Source organism: Parasteatoda tepidariorum, chromosome 7 (genome assembly GCF_982258835.1).
Source record: "Parasteatoda tepidariorum strain Cologne lab strain chromosome 7, Ptep-v5.0, whole genome shotgun sequence".
Lineage (NCBI taxonomy): Eukaryota > Metazoa > Arthropoda > Arachnida > Araneae > Theridiidae > Parasteatoda > Parasteatoda tepidariorum.
In genome coordinates, this window is record NC_141761.1 from 5,573,722 (window position 1) to 5,590,759 (window position 17,038).

Sequence of the window (17,038 nt, forward strand, 5' to 3'; positions counted from 1 at the left end):
ACAGCAAGAGTGACACTTAACTTCAAATTTTGCCCAAACTATATATTAGAAAAAAACTTTCTAGTAGAACCGTAAAAATTCCATTTTGTGCGAGAGTATTAAATACTGGAATTTTTCTAACCCCGATCCTTAATCTGCAAATTAAAACCACACTAAAAACAAAAATTTTTAACCAAAAATTAATTTATTTTCAATATAAAATACACAGTACAGATACGATTTTTACAATTTCTTTTAATATAGTCTAGCATTACAAAAAACTAAAAATCTACAACCAAAATACTTTTATGATATATAGTACAAATATCAGAGTAAAATTTATTTCAATTACTGTAAAAAGTTTCAAACACTAGTTCAATACAATTATACAATGTAAACATTTACCACAAATTTGTTTCGTTAAACATTTACTACTAATTTGTCCCGGAAAAAATTTAGTATTAAAAATGACAACGTTTTCATTTCGCTTATGATAAATTTTCCACATTACTAAAAGCAGGTGAGTAATAAATAGTATAAATACTGATATTGCAACTAAATCTGATAATTTTTAAATTAAAATTTCAGATCTTTGTAAAAGGACTGTTTTGTTGACTAGAGTTTTACAGCATGTTATAAAAAAAATCAAACTTCAGAAATTTTACTAGCAGAGGGGAAGGAATTTCCAAGTAGTTCAAGTTATTATTAAATTTTAAGCCATTAGAATTTAATTTTGATTAGTATAAACTAAACTTTGAAAAAGAGATTTCTTCGATTCATCCAAAGTGAAAATCCTCCTATCCAAAATGATAAATTCAGTTTCATTAAACTTTAAATCCAAATAAAACGTAGTCTTCTTGCTAATGTAACTAACAGTGTTTAATGTGCATTTGTTCTGTTACTAATTCTGTTAAAATAGAAATGTTCGCAATCTAGATATATAATTAAAACCAACTCTGCGATTATGACAACACTTTAAAATTAAGTAAAGTGTCAGAAATTCAGAAATATTTTACATTTTGGCTGCTGATCATTCAAACTTTGGGATCTTTAATATTTCTTTAAAAATATGCAAAACTGATTTGGATTTATCATAGTAAATATACTAAAGCAATTTAGTTCTATATTCAAATTTATACTTTATAGTTTGGTATAAGTTAGGACAGGATTTTTACACCAATAATTTTCTTATATACGTATTAGATTAATTTTAGTGTCAAATGCTCACTAATTAATGAGTTTCAAAAATAAAAATGCATAAATTTCTTATCTAACACATCAGAGTAGCATCAATGACATTTACATTATGAAAAATTATAATTTTTTAATTCCGTTAGGTACATATTTTATAATAAAAGTTTCATTTTATGCTATACACAGATTACACATTCGATATCTAAGACAAGACTGATTACATAAAGCCTAAAAAGCAGTGGAATATACAGTTTAAGTCGATGTTAATTTAGCTGATACAAAATATTTAGGAGAAACTAAAAGTTTAAAATTTGAATAATTGTCGTAAAGTAGAATTTAATTAAATATAGTATTAAAAGTAAATGAAATAAAATGTGCATTTTACAAGTTAATTCACGGCATAGCCTTCTCTTGTTTGTAAAAGAAAAATTCAGGTTTCTCAAACAAAATTTAAAAATATGTTGATCCAAAAATATTAAAATAGACCTAAACACAAACAATTATTTATCTAATAATAAATTGTTAATTTAAAGAAATTTTTTAAGTGCTTAGAATTTTGAATAAACAAAACTGTTAAATGCAATTTAATGAAACTCACTCAGGTCGGTAACTGAATTTGTTTTCACAAGATTTTAATTAAAGTAAGAGTTAATTGTTAAAGTTTTCGTTTTCACAGACACTTTGCTGAAATTTCAAAATCTACAGAAAAGTTTTATTACCATTTTTAGGCCGATTATAAGGTAAGAGAAAGTACGATAACTTTAATAGTTTAGTACACAAATCTTAGTTTACCGTTATCTCGAGTCGCTTAAAACCAATTTTTATACAACTTAAAAATTAAAAATTTAGTTAATTTTGAATACTAAACATTTTTTTATCCAGTTCACTTAATTAATTTCTAAGTTACGATACATCACTTTGACGTCTTAAATTTCTTAACAAAAGGAGAGTTCTAAATTAAAGTATAACTGCTGAGAGTTTTTACGTACGGCAATGATACTACTTTCGCTCTACCCCCCCCCTTCAAGAAGGTCCATTCAGCTTGATTTAATCCTCGTGTTTCGATTTAAATTAAGAACCGTAATCGTCCTGTAATTGTTTTTCAGCTGTTTATTTTTAAAATTCTGCTTATCTGTCAAAGCAAACGTAGTTTGCGTAAAAAGTACTTGAACGTATAACTTCAATTTCACTGTAATTAAAATTTCGGCCAAATTGTATTTAAAAAAAAGATATAACTCACACACCTTTATTGAAAAAACATTGCCTATATATCTAAGAAAAAAAAACTGTTCTACATTCCATATTTTACTTTTAAACTAAAAACTTAAAATCTAGGCAAAACTGAAAATTTAGTAAAACAAAAAATTTTCGGAAAAAATTTTATAATTTATTTTGCAAAATTTTCTGCACAACGTTAATTTTAAATTTCTTTTTTTACTCAATTCTGCATAAAGTTTGGTGCTTTATAGGAATTTAAGGAAACTAATTCCACCACTGAAGCAACAAGTTAGTGTTAGATGTCAAGTTAGGGTAAGTTAAGTGATTAGTAAATTAGGAATTATTTTGTTACTTCAGCAGCAAAATTAAGTTACATTAAACGTCCTGAAAATTATGAAAATTTGCTAAGCAAAAATATTGAAGTTTTATTTATTTTAAACATAAAAACGCTATAGCCTTCACAAGTACTTTAGCAAAAAAAAAAAAAAAAAAAAAAAAAAAAAAAAAAAAAAAAACTAAATAGTTAGTTAATTTGTTGAAATTTTTTCCCCTCATAACACGTTAATGTCTACAACTGGATACATTATCCGGATAATGTATCCAGACTTTTAAATAAAAATTATCAAAGTAACTGCTTCTTTTTACATTAATTTTTTACATTTTATATTCGGCGTTAACTACACTAAGTCATATAAACCTTGGCATGAGAGTTCGTATATTATTTACTTTAACTGAAAGTTAAAGTATGTAGAACAGTAAAAATATGCGAAATTAAATTTAGAAAACCTAGAATTTGAATTTTTTTCCCTTTCAAGAAGCACCTTTATAATACTTGCGTTTCGCGAGTAAAACCTCCCCCTATTATGCTCTGTATGAACTGAACGAACTGTTCAAAAAACTGATAAAGAACTGTTCTAAATTAAAGTACGTCAGAGTGGAGAGTTTTTACGTACAGCAACGTAACCAACCGCTACCAATTCAAACTCCACACTTGCTCAGAAATTTCAAAATTTTCCGTCCTACACAAGCTTTCATGTTAGCGCTATATCAATCTCCAAATCAAACAGAAAAATTTCGAAAAATTAATAGTAATTAAATTAATAGTGTTTAGAAGTCTACGAATCTTAATTGAGTTTTAACCTCGAATTTAGTAGCATAGAGAATTTTCGGTTACTCTTTTTAAAAATGTCAAATTGCGATTGTAGATTTGAGTAATGCACCGATGATTAATTTGAACTAACAGTTAATATTTGGAGCGCGAATGATTCTACTTTCGCTCTAAACCCCCTTCAAGAAGGTCAATACAACTGTGTATAATCCTAGTGTTTTGATGTAAATTAAGAACCGTAATCGTCCTGTAATTTGGCTGCTTATTTTATAGAATTTAAGCTTATCTGTCAAAACTAACTACGTTTGCGTAAAAAGTACTTAAACGCTTAACTTAAATTTCATATAACTTATACCTTTATTAAAAAACATTGCCTACCTATTCTAGTAGTACACAATTTCAACTTAACATCTCAGGCACACAGATTTCCAGAACAGGTAGTCTTAAAACATTACTACAGAATAAAACGACATAAAATTCTATCATTCGTCAACTGATCTCATGCTGGGATTGAGCTACGAAACTGGAATAGAAAAAGAGCAGTAATTTCCTAAATATAGCCTAGCGGCCTTAATTCGATCAAATTTTCAATGTCTAAAGAGAGCAGGCACATTTTAAAAGTCAATTTAACTGTTATGAAATTTTATATAACCAGTGCTTATTCTTCTTCCCATTACATAATATACTAGCTCATAATAACTTTGTTCAGCCTTTTAGAAATTTTGAAAACTTTGAAAAACTTTAATAAAAGCATTTTCATATTAAAACGCAGCAATCTGTTTTAATACAAATCCTTATTTTTTAAAAAAAATTATAGAGATTTAAGACACAAGACAGTATAATTCCTTGATTGCTAATAATGCTTTAAATTTTAAACTGGATTCTTTCTGCAGAGTTGAAAATAGTAAAAATCTGTATATTAGAGGAAAATATGGTATCGGACGAAGGGTGCAGACGATTAAGAAAATGTGTACAGTCCTTGTAGACCGCTATATTTGCATTTTGTTTTATATGTGCTTCTTATAATTGTTTAATATTTTGTTTTTACCTTTTCTTTAAGAATTTTAAAGCTTTTATTAGTGAAAATTCCGTACTACAGTTAAAATTAACTAAAAGAACTTTAAGATAGAACAACATTTTTATCTTGAAACTGTTTTCAACGCTTTAAAATACTCAAAATATTACATCAGGCAAGATATACGAAGATGCAATTTGAAAAGAATCAAACAATTAGGAAAGGTACAAAATGTACTAGCCTTCACGATAATAAATTTGTAAACTTTCAAGTATCAGTTTTTTTAAAGAGAATCATTTCATTTAATTATATTTAAAAATTTAATAAGCTTTAAAAGATTTTAAACTGCTGTTTAGTATTTTATGAAGGAATTCACTATTTTGTGCTCGTAAAAAATAAAAACTGTTCTACATGCTAATATTTTACTTTTTAGAAAGAAAAACTTAAAATTTAGGCAAAACGGGAATATTATTAAACCAAAAGTTTCGGGAAAAATTACATTTTATAGATTTTTTGCGAAATTTTCTTTATACCGTTAATTTTAAGTCTTTTTACTCAATTCTGCATAATATTTGCTGTTTTATGGGAATTTAAAGAAACTTATTCCACTACTGAAGCAGCAAGTTAGTGTTAGATGTAAAATGTTAAGGTAAGTTAAGTGATTAGTAAATTACGGATTATTTTTCGACTTCAGCAGCAAAAATAAGTGACATTAAACTTCCCTGAAAATTTGCCAACCAAAATATTTGAATTTTATTTTTCTTTAAATATATAAACGTTACAGCCTTTAAGTACTTTAATAAAAAATACTCATTCATTAAAAAAAATAAGTTTAGTAAGTTGTGAGAATTTTCCCCCCTTCTAACTCTTAAATGGCTACAACTTTTTTAAATCATCCAGATAATATATCCAGACGACTTTTTAACTATTAATGTAAAAACAAGCAGTTACTTCGATAACAATTTTTATTTAAATTTAATAATCGGCCTTAACTACACTAAGTCTATATAAACCTTTGCATGAGAGTTCGTATATTAATTATTTTAACTGCAAGTTAAAGCATGTAGAACAGTAAAAATATGCTCAATTATACAATTAATTTAGAAAACCTAAAATTTGAAGTCTTGTTTTCCTTTTAATGAGCACCTTTATAATATCTTCCTCTATTAAGTTAAGACTGAATTCCTTCCTTTGTTCTTCAAAAATTTACTTAGCTATAAATCTAATTTTCTACACTAGAGGTAAATTTATATTACAGTATACAAATACATTTTTTCAATGTGCTTAAAAATTTAAATTTATTAAATTTGTATTTAGAATAGTATAGCACATTATGATTTGTGTGTGTTAACTGTCAAGTTTATGATTCCAAGTTATGAATCCGTGAAAAGTGCAGGGGAGGAGGATATTTAGAAATTTTATTTCTCACAATTTTGGTGTATAGAGTTTGTGTGGATCCGTCTAAATTCAGTTAAAGGGATTTATTACAAAACTATTAATAAATCAATAAAGAAGAAACGAGACATGTCTGCGAATTTTGTTTAGAGATTTTATTTTTGAATGTTCTAGCATGAATACTAAAAGTTAATTTAAATAGTTTGTGAACTACTGTAAATCAAGGTTCATAAATTAAGCAGTTAGATATAGCAATAACTGTTTAATTTAAAAAGTTTTGTATTTAAGTCACTTTTTCGAAGTTTGAATGTCAGGTTTTTGTTAAAACTAAATTGTGCCAAAATTTACGATCCAAATAAATACAAATTTAGTAGATCATTCTAAAGCACTCTAGTATTGTAGTACCGAAAGTATAATACGATCATTTCTACATACTTTTATTTACGATTTATCACTTTAGTTCACATTGTATTAAGCAAATTCTATTCTTTTTGGTATAGGACTTCCTGATTGAAAAACCCCATTCTACTTCACGCTAATATGAGCCAAATTATCCCTCGTAAAAGAATAAACAAAAAACTAAAGTTCGAATTAAAACTTTTTTTATAACGGTATTTTTAAGCATTCTAAAAAAATATGGTTCACAAGTTTTTTTGGTACAAGGAGAATGTCCAGTACAAATGTTTTAAATTACTGGTATCATGGCGGCGACAGTTTTTTTTTTTTTTAAAAAAAAATGGAGTGATACAATAAAGTTAAGCGACGAGAATAGTTTAGAGTTTAGGAAAACTGCGTGCCTGAGGAAGATAGAAATATGGCAGATTTTTTGCATTTAACAGAGATGTACCTAAAACATATTTTGAAAGTTTGCGCAGAAAGCTTAAAAAGTAAATCTTTGTAAAAAAAAAATTAAGACTAAAACTTTCTCGAATACCTTAAATTCCAACAAAAGTTTAAAATATTAAAGCCAAAATCTAATTTTTTTAACCTAGTATTTTTATCAATCATAAACTTTTACATAGTTAATTTACTTTCCAAAAACAAGAGAAATTATTATAGATAATATCTGTATTTGAAATCAACATCTTACAGATAACAATGAAATTTGCAATGAAAAGCACCGAAGATACGAGACCAGTCAATAGAACATAAATAACTGTTGAAGACCTGAACGCTGCAATTGTGCCAGATATGTGGCAGATAAATCGCCATGAAGTTCGTCGTAGAAGGAAAGCATAAAATCAGTAATTCCTATCGGCCATTCTGAAAAAAAAATATTTGTTACTTCCTAAGAAAGGAAAAAATGCTAAATACTTAAAATTAGTGATCTCAACACAAAAAATTGTGGCTACGACTTTACACTTAGGTGTAGCGAAAAGCCATACATACTTCTATTGATCTAGATATGTCCGTACATCAATAATGCTCTTTTACACAACTTCCAGTAAAGTTTGTCATTTGTAGCTGTTTTACTAAAATTTATAATTTCCATAAGAGGACGCCATGTCAAGGAATAAAATTTTACTTATTACGATAAGATATAAAGCAATAGTCAATCATTTAGGATGTACGTATACAATATTTCTTAAAATTCGTTACGGAAACACAACATTCAGAAGGCTTGAATCCAAAGCAAATAGAAATAGAATTATTTCTTTTACAGATTTATCTAAATTTTCTGAGAAAATTTAGATATAACTAGAAACAAACTTGTTTTTGTGGAATGTTTAACAAAGTGGAAATCTAACTTCTTTTAAACAAAAAATGTCGATTATTTGAGAATTTAAAGACTTACTACGGCAAGATTTGCGAAAATATTCCTGAATGGGATGAGTTTGGTATCATTTATTGATTTCAAATTATATCTTAAAATTTATATGAACTCGCGATTTGGTATTAACTAGAAATAACACAATTTTAAAAAAATTTTCATCATATTCGGATAGATATTACATGAGTGTTTACAGTAAAAGAATATAACTTGGATTTTGCTGAATTTATATAAAAAACTGATAAAAAGGGACCCTTAAGCCAATGTAACATAGGGGTAAAATTCATCTAACATAACTGCTTCTTTATGTGATACTTATAAAAATTGTGTAAGATTGCACATAAAACAAATCTTGAAAAAATCGAAACAGATGTGGAAATTCCAATTGAAAATTTCTTAAAATTTAATTCAACACTCCGTGTTATGTTAACAAATTTGCTGATTTTTTGCATCATTCAAATTTAATAATTAAAAATATTTAGAACAGGTTTGACAAGATTTCACACAGTATTACACAAGGTAAAAGGAGTTTTCTCGTTCAAAACACTTCCGTCTAAAACTAAATTACAAAATATCAATTAAGCAATATTATAAGTGAGATTTCCGTTTTAAGCTTTAAAATGGCTCTGGGTATAATTCGTTAGCCTATAAATATGATTCCAACTTCATATTGTATAGCTGGGGTGGCCAACCTGCAGCTCGCGAGCCACATGCGGCTCTGAAGGATTATTTGTGGCTCTCGATAAATGTACCGTAGTTCCCTTCTCATTTTTGAGCTATTATATTTTGATATTTTTCTGAATCCATTTGCATAGGTGAGTTTTCCATTTCCAATATGATTATGAACCCAAAAGCATCTGAAGAATTAGAATTAATAAAGATGCAAGATGGTGGAGCTCTACAATTAAAATATAAAACGACCAGAATCGAAGTATCCAGAATTAAAAAAAGACTGCTTGTCTAATTATTTCAATATTCGGAACAATGTACTTAATTGAATCATTTTATTCCACTTCAAAATTCGTGAAATCCAAACACCGAACAGTATTAATTAACCAGCATCTCAAAGAATTACTGAGAAGTGCTGTCACCAATTATTCACCAAATTTTAAAGAATTATAAATAGTAAAATAAATGTGTTTAGAATTTTTAAATTCAACACACATATTTTATACTTTTATACATATGTTTTCAATAAATATAATTTCAGCAGAAAAATTTTTTAATACTTTTTAAATACGTATTTAATTGCAGCTCGTGAAAATTTTAAATTTTGAAAAATGGCTCTACTATCAATGAGCTTGGCCACCTCTGTTGTATAGAGTAAAGTTAACTATGCTGACTCTTATGTGTACCTTATGGACTGTAATTATAAGTTATGTTGTTACTAAATTTTTAAAAAATATGGCGTCTACTTTACACCAAATTCTTGGTTCTCAGCCGTGGGGGTTTAAGGGTTAGCCTTCCAATGTGGTGAACCGGGCCCGAATCCATTAATGGGTGGTTGACAGTAATTTCGTTCCAAACTTGCCCCAACCACGGCGCTGATGCAAAATATCCTCAGTGGTAGATAGATCATGTGTTACAGTCACCTTGCCCTCAGGCTAACCGTGGAAGGTTCTTTTGGTCTTCCTCTCCATGTAACGCAAATGCGGGCTAGTTCCATCAAAAAGTACTCTACGAAGGCAAATACCCCCCCCCCCCCAATACTTGATCCAAAAGTTCCCCTGTCTTCTAGATTCGGTCCAAAATTAAAAGGCTGCGTAGTTGAACATCACTAGTAGTAAACCCAAAAATTGGGTCTGCTGTTCAATGACGGTTATACAATATAAAATTAAAATTAGCTTTAAAATTTTTCATGAACTACTAAATGTGGGAGTCCTAAGCATATTCAATACAAACTATTTAATTCAGAAAGAGTTTTATTATTTGTTTACCTTAACTAGATTCTTATCCTCAAGGTGAAGTATTCGTGTGAACATTTTGTAAATATTTAATATTTCAATATAATATTCCCTTATATAATAAATTTTATATATTTGTCAATGGTCAATATTTTGAGAATATCGCAACACCAAATATGAACACATAAAATTTTATGAACATAACTTTAAGAGAACGTCTAACTGTGGAATCACCCTTTCGAAACTAATTTAGTTTTAATTTCCAAAAACCTTTCGGGCACGTTAGAAACTATTTACTGACCAATTAGTAAACAAATCTTAAAATTGAATAAGTGAATTATTCAACGTTTGTGATTCAATAATCCCCCAAACTGTGTTTAAATAATTTTTTACTAACCATTTAATATACAAACATAGAAATCATTATTTTCGTATAAACTAATACACAAGTCAATATATCAATAGCAAATCTTAAAAGCCAAACTGAAAAAAAACCTTTAAACCTATTCTTAAAAATTTTTAAAATTCTAATAATTTAGACATATTGAAAAAGAAATAAACTTTGCTGCCAGTTCATAGAAAGCTGAACAATTCGTCAAATTATAGACTTCTCAACTTAGCAAAAATATTTTAAAGTTTGGATTGAGACTAAAATGTACCAGTATTTGCAAATTGAAAGAGAATGCAGATTAATTGTTTGGAGTTTAAATTTATGAATGTTTATAAGCAAGATAGAGGATTCTTAAAGATTTTCAAAAGGATTCCTTCAAATAATTTTAAATTTAGATCGAATAACTAAGTTCTAGATGCGACTATCAGCACCTTATTTTTATGCCTCCTAAATTATCAAGATGAAACTTTATAAATTTAATTTATAAGAGTTTCTTCACTCTATTTGGAGTAATAGAAGCTATGTAATATCCACCAACAATTAAATTTAACGATCTCAAATATTTATGGGTCAATTTATAATTTTCATAAAAGTATTTTCAGATAATACTTATCAGTTTTAAAAAATTAAATAGCGTTGAAAAAAATTTGTCATTTTAATTTTAAACATACTTAGAATTTAAAGGCAGCCGACTTGCATAATTTTTTTTATTTTTAGGAGTTCAAAAAAAAAATATAACCTTTATTTGAAAATAAGAATCTATGACAGATCAGTTTTGCAAAATTTTAGGTTTTCGAAATAAATTTTAGGACTTTGTGGAACCTCTAAAAATTACGAATTACGCCCTAAAAATATTTTATAGAATTTATTATGAGTTAACAGTCACCTGAGCGAATTGTGCAGTTTTTACTTTACGCAATTGAAGCAAATTACTTTACTTTCCCCACAGCAGAAAACTTTAAAATTAAAATACTCAAAATAAGATTCCACTGCATCAGAAAATTAGACAAGGAAATCAGGTTTAAAAACATAGCAATCTTAAAGTTAAATAAATTTGAAGTTAATATTCGGTATACCTTGTGTTAGATCTGAAGAGGCTAAAAAAGTAGACTCACTACTTGATTATTTTACATTTATTTTTTGTCAAACAAGTCAGTCTAGATTGATTAAATTTAGATAAATTATAATTTAAAAAGAATATAGCGCTTACAAACAGCTATAACTATTTAATCAAAAATTAGTTATCTATAAGGTTAACATAGAATGTAGATCAGTGGTTACCAACTGGCTGTCCGCCAAGCGTTTTTTTGTGGCTCGTGAACTAAAATATTAGTTGTCATTTTTGCGAACAATTTTCGTAAAAAATTTATATGGGTTTGAAGTACTTTTCTTTGCTAAAAAACCTAATTTCTTAGTTTCTGTGAAATTTAACATGCCAACGGTGCAAAAAAATTTTAATCAAAATCTACTTATTTTAATTTGTAATTAAATACTTTCGTTTTGTACAACTTGATAAAAATCTGACAGTAATATTTAATGCTCCTTCAAACATAAAAGAGTCCTATATAAAATTTTGATAAAGTTTTGACTGATGTCTTTAATTACGGCCTTCGGCCTCATGTAAGTTGGAAACCCCTGATGTAGATGAAATTTTTTTCACGCTTGAAAACCCAACGTCAACCTCGATTTAAGGTTTTACTATAAAAGGTTGTTTTCCAAGGATTTGGATTAGGGTAATGAGCATAGATTATAGCAGATAGTCACAGATCTAGTTTTGAGGTTAGAAGATTTACACGTAAACCGCATAACAAACCTTTTCAGGTTTACATTACAGGTTTTTGCTGAGTGAAAGTAAACATTATTGATATTTGGGATTAATTTTGAATTACCCTGTATTTAACGCTTGCACTCTTTGAAAATTTTTAAGTGTTACAGTGACAGCCCTAATTCCTCAAACTAGAGAAAGAAGTTTATCATAACATAAAAAGGTATCCAGGGTTAAAATATAAGTTATGTAGGAAAAAAACTCACCCTTTCTTTAAAAGCACTTTAGATGCATTTCCAGCCAAATATTTTCATTGTCTCGTCACCAGATAAACCCAAACATCTAGCCGAATATTTCCACCATCATTATTGTAGTCACATCTCCAAATAAAGTGTCTTCCCATGCATTTAGGCAAATATTTCCACCATCATTATTGTAGTCGCATCTCCAGATATATTCTCCATAAAACCACATCCATGTAACCTGGATGAAAATCTGTAAGAAATTGTGATATTACTTTAGAAAACTAAAATTAAAAATACTTAAAAACGTCTTAAAGAGAGATCAACATTTTCAAGTGGTCAGAAGTTTGAGTCTTCTAAATCTATGTAATTAGTATAAAAACACAAAAATCAGAACTTTTCGAACATTTGAGAAACTAAATAAAATTTTGCACTAATATTAATCTTCAATAGAGTTTATTATATATATATTTTTTTTAAGAAGTCCTAGCATTACCACCACAATTATTGCCAAAAAATTTTCAAATCATTTCTTATTGTTGGTTTGCGTCGCACTAGAGCTGCACAATGTTATTGGCAACTGCCTGGGGAACATACCCGATTAGGATCCAAAGACATGCAATCTCCAATTTTTGGATGGCTCTGCTTCGGTAGCCACACGACCAGCGCGAAGTATTGCACCTCTCGGTGGAACAGTTTGACGAGGACTTTTTCGTTCTATTGGAAACAGTGTCTTGACGATCAGTTCACTGCGGGACTTGATAATTTGTAAAATATGTTTTGATACATTAATACGAAGCACGAAGTTATTAATCTTTTTGGAACTGAACGCTGCAATTACCTGAATTTAAAAACGAAACACGACATAAAATAGGCAAATAACCAGAGTTCAAAATAATGGCAAAAATGAGATTTAGAAAGTCGTAAGGGAGACAAAATATTTCTAGAAACGCGATTACTGAAGCTTAAATTGCCTTTAGTTTTTAATTATAAAAAAGTAGCACGCTTTGGATAGAGTAGGATAATTTTTTTTATTGTGTATTTCCTTGTATTTTGGTCACAAATAGAAAATGCGCTAGACTTCATTGGCATAAAATTGTTTTCTTAAAATCTTCCATTGTAATTAAAATTCCCGACCTACGAATAGCCTGGCAAACTTAATTATTGTACGAAAAGTAATACAGTTTAATAATTAAACTTAAAAATAGAGAAATAATTGAACATGTAAAAAAGCTTTAATTTAAAAATTTGAAATGAGTCTTTGAAATGCTTGGGAGAAAAAATTTTAAAACACTAAATGAGAAGTAGTAAACAATGACATTACCTACATTGTCAAATAAAATGAAACTACCAAGAGTGGTGGATAAATTGTAAAACAGTTTCCTAGCAAAAAAATGACTATTGCATTTAGAAGGTCCGTATGTGCTGTATACGAAACTAATGGTTGCTGGTTATTAATACTACAAAAACTTAGATTTAGGAAAACTATTTTCTAACTATACTGCGATCACAGCAACAAGAGAAAAATTCTTTTTAAAGTTCAATGCTTTTTTTATGAAAGGAAAATTCATTCAAGTAAATAAAATAAGACTAAAAATTTATATAAAACATTGATTCGGAGTAATAGATTAAAATATTAGGATATAAACAGTTTCTAAGAAAAAAATATTTTGCAAATAAATTATTTAACCTTACGTTTTAAAAAAAATAAAAAGTTAGAAAATAAGAAATTAGCATCGATTTTCTCTTTAGAATTTTTGCAAAAACAATTTCGTATGGAATGATAAAATTTGAAAAAAAAAATATAAAACTAACATAAAAATTCAGTAAATTGATAACGTATCTCAAACGCTTTCAAGAATTCTAAAAATTAAGTATTATAGCTACTTCATATTATTAAATCCTTAAATACGATGCACATTTCAACGCTAGCAATTAATATTAGGATTAAATATTTCAAGCACAACAAAGCGTTTAGGTGAGTTTACCTTGGAAAACTAATAACAATAAAGTGCTACGTGTAACTATTTATTGACTGCTTATTTTACATTTGTTGAACTTTTAGAAAACTGAACGGGAATACATTAAACCACTTTATAAGTATAAGCAAGCAAAATTTGGTATTACAAACTCCGTCTGGTTAATTTAAAAATTACAAGGCGCAATTATTGATACATTAAAATAAACAAGTAAGCTTACTTGATAGAATCAAACTTCACAATTTCAGGGCCCACAAACTCATAGACAAATTAATTAGTTATACTTGTGACACCGAAAAATCGACACGTGGGCGATGAAAAAGTAAATAATGCACTCTTATATTTAAGTTAAAAAAACTGCGCGTGAAATTACTTCCGGCTGCTGGGTTTTGCCTAATTAGTGAAATTTCACATGGACAAAGTCTCTTTATATAATAAATGTTACATTTTTCAATGGTCAATATATTTTGAAAATATCGCAGAAACAAATATGAAAGCATAAAACTTGCTAAATTTAAAAATTATAGCTGCTGAATCACCCTTTCAAAACTAGCGTAGTTTTAATTTCCAAAAACATTTCTGACACGCTAAGAAACTATTTACTGACCAATTAATCAACAAATTATAGAAATTGAATAAGTGAATTACTCACTTAACGTTAATCACCCTAACGGAATTTAAATAATTTTTTACTAACCATTTAATATACAAACAATAGAATTTATTATTTTGGTATAAACTAATACACAAGTAAATTTATCAATAGCAAATTTTACAAGTCAAACCGAAAAAAAGGGAACTTTAAACCTATTTAAAAATTCTAATAATTTAAACATAATGTAAAGGAAACAAAATTTGCTGCCAGTTCTTAGAAACTTAAACAATTTGTCAAATTAAAGACTTCTCAACTGAGCAAAAATATTTTAAAGTTTGGGTTGAGACTAAAATTTACCAGTGTTTGAAACTAAAGAAAAATGCCGATTAATTGTTTGGACTTTGGAATTTATTTTAATTGTATGGACTTAATGAATGTTTACAATCTAGATAAAGAGGATTTCGAAAATTGAAAATTTTGCTCAAGGATTTATTCAAATAATTTTAAATTTAGTACGAATAATTAAGTTCTAGATTGACTACTAGCACTTATGCCTCCTAAATTATTAAAACGAAACTTCATATAAATCTAATTTATACGAGATTTTTCATACTATTTAGAGTAATAGAAGCTGCGTAATATCCAAAAATTAAATTTAATGAACTGAAATATTTATTCGCCAATAATTCAGAATTTTTATTAAAGTATTTTTAGGTAATAGACTAGTACTTATCAGTTTTAAAAAGTCAAATAACGTTAAGATAATTCGCTCATTTTAATTTTAATCTTTTGCTTAAAATTTAAAGGTTACTGATGTGCACAATTCTTTTATTCTTAGGCTTTGGAAAAAACAAAATAACAGATTTTTGAAAAAATGTACGACAACTCAGTTTTGCAAAATTAGGTTTTTGAAATAAATTTTAGGACGCGCATGCGTGTGTTCATAAGTGGAAATAGAGAGTCCCGTGCAGAAAGTATTCCGAGTGTTAGAATTTGCCATTTAGTTATCACAGTGTAGAGAAGATTTCGCCAGCGTTACAATCAAGAATTTCCAAATGAAAACATACGCAGATGGCATAAGATGCTCCAAGAAACGGGAAGTTTGTGCAAAGGGAAAGATAGCGGAAGGCCACCTACCTCAGAATGTTTGACAAGAAAGGACTACCGCCTAGATGGGGTCTAGTTGACTAAGGAAAGTTGCATAGAAAAATCTGATGCATTTATACAAAATGTTGAAATTCCTTCTAAATTCTGTGTAAATTTTATCTATATTTTTTCATTAAATAGTTATAGCCGTTTGTAATAGTTTATATTAATTTTGAACTACCCTGTATTTAACGTTTGGAACCTGAAGATTATTAAGTGTTATAGTAACAACCCTAATTCCTCAAACTGAGGAAATTTTATCATAAAAACGTAAAAGTATCCAGGGTTAAAATATAAGTTATGTGGGAAAAAAACTCACCCTTTTCTTCATATGCACTTTAGATGCATATCCAGCCAAATATTTTCATTGTCTCGTCTCCAGATAAACCTACACATCTAGCCGAATATTTCCAGTCATTATTGTAGTCGCATCTCCAAATAGTGTAGGTCTTTCCATGCATTTAGGCAAACGATTCCAATATCATTGTAGTTGCATATCCAGATATATTCTCCATAAAAGTATTTTCCATATAATCTGAATGAATATCTGTAAGAGATCGTGATATTACTTGAAAAAATTAAAAATACTTAAAAACGTCTTTAAAAGAGAAACATTTTGAACTGTTCAAAAGTGTGAGTTTTCTAAATCTACGTAATTAAAATAAAAATACAAAAAGCAGAACTTTTCGAACATTTGAAAAAAATTAAATAAAAATTTTTCTCTGATATTAAACTTCAATAAAGTTTTAAAATTTTTTTAGTCCTTCCAGCATTAATCCCCACAATTATTGCCAAAAAGTTTTCAAATTGTTTCTTGTTGGTTTACGTCGCCCTCGAGTTGTATAATTGACTATTTGTAACTGTCTGGGACACATCCTTGAGGATGATCCAAAGAAATATCATCACAATTTTGATCCTCCGCAGAGGGGATAGCTCCCCTGCTTCGATAGCCAGCCGATCTGCGTGCGAAGTCTGGCACTTTTCGGTGGAACAGTTTAACAAGGACCGATACCGCACACTGTCTCTTTGCAGGCCGATCAAAGTGGTCACCCACCCGCACACTGACCGCAACAATAAATGCTCGACTTCAGTGTTCTATTGGGAATCATGTCTTGACGATCAGTCCACTTCGGGACTTATTCATGATTTGTACAACATGTTTTGATACATTTATAAGAAGCACAACGTTATTAATCTGTTTTAGAAATGAACGCTACAAGTACCTGCGTTTAAAATGAAACATTGTGTAAAATAAACTACCCGAGTTCAAAATAGCAGAAATGAAAGTTTTATTTGGAAACTCACAAGGGTGATAATATATTTCTAGAAATTCGAT

The 17,038-nt window shown here is 28.5% G+C and overlaps 1 protein-coding gene and 1 long non-coding RNA gene across 3 annotated transcripts in view; one reads left to right on the forward strand and one right to left on the reverse strand.

Moving 5' to 3' along the window:
• Positions 1 to 17,038, forward strand: part of LOC147806773 (tyrosine--tRNA ligase, cytoplasmic-like) — a 49,310-nt gene that overhangs the window by 23,028 nt on the left and 9,244 nt on the right. The window lies entirely within an intron of this gene.
• On the reverse strand, positions 4,500 to 16,164 carry LOC147806774 (uncharacterized). The gene is made up of 3 exons (XR_015435165.1): positions 16,022 to 16,164; positions 12,007 to 12,235; positions 4,500 to 7,172 (listed from the first exon to the last, which is right to left on the reverse strand). It is a non-coding gene; the product is annotated as an uncharacterized LOC147806774 (long non-coding RNA).